The sequence below is a fragment of the Penaeus monodon genome, chromosome 28 (assembly GCF_015228065.2).
Source record: "Penaeus monodon isolate SGIC_2016 chromosome 28, NSTDA_Pmon_1, whole genome shotgun sequence".
Lineage (NCBI taxonomy): Eukaryota > Metazoa > Arthropoda > Malacostraca > Decapoda > Penaeidae > Penaeus > Penaeus monodon.
The window spans coordinates 26,847,851-26,848,637 of NC_051413.1; positions in this window are offsets into that span (position 1 = coordinate 26,847,851).

The window sequence follows — 787 nt, forward strand, 5'->3', positions numbered from 1 at the left end:
AAAAAAGTTCGCTAAACTTCAGAAAGAACTATTAAGTATCAGATTGATGATGTTTTTTACGACCTTTTTCATTCGTTTTGTTATCCTGTGGAATTCGCAATTTTCTTTGCTACGCCTTCATTTTTTTCCCTAAATGTCACCATAGACAAAGTTAAAATGTAAAATAGAGATATAAAAAAGCCTTTGTTTTATCAGATACAGAGAAATATATTGTTTGTCGACCACAACTCACTTACCATTCGATAGCCTGATAAGAATTAAAGAATTATCATTAATAAACGAACCTGACTATCACGTTACCCTCACAGAACACCTGGCTTCAGTTAGGGAAAAAATTGATATGAACTTCGCATAATCTGTCGCAGTCATTATCATTATTTAGTTCTGTATAATTCAAATCCTCAACATTATTTAGACACAAATAACTTAAGGCAGTTGGTCGTGATCTCGCTAAATCTTCGCCATGTCCCCTGTGTTAAGAACCATAATCAAGAGTAATACACAAACGTAGTCATTAAGGTGTAAATGAATGTCTTTTGATAATTAACTCGAGAAAAAACACACAATGAAGAATAGTTTAGGAATTGTGGAAGTCTTTTGTTTAGAGAGCTTTTGAAACACATGTTATTCAAATGCATTTTGGACCAATGGAAGGCGTTATTGTAATACGAGTGAAATTCAAAAGCCAAGTGACATAGCTGAAGGACTGACAGAATCTTTTTTAATCACTGACTCAAGAAAAGAAGCACACAATGAAAATCAGAATGGTTTATTATTGTTATTATTA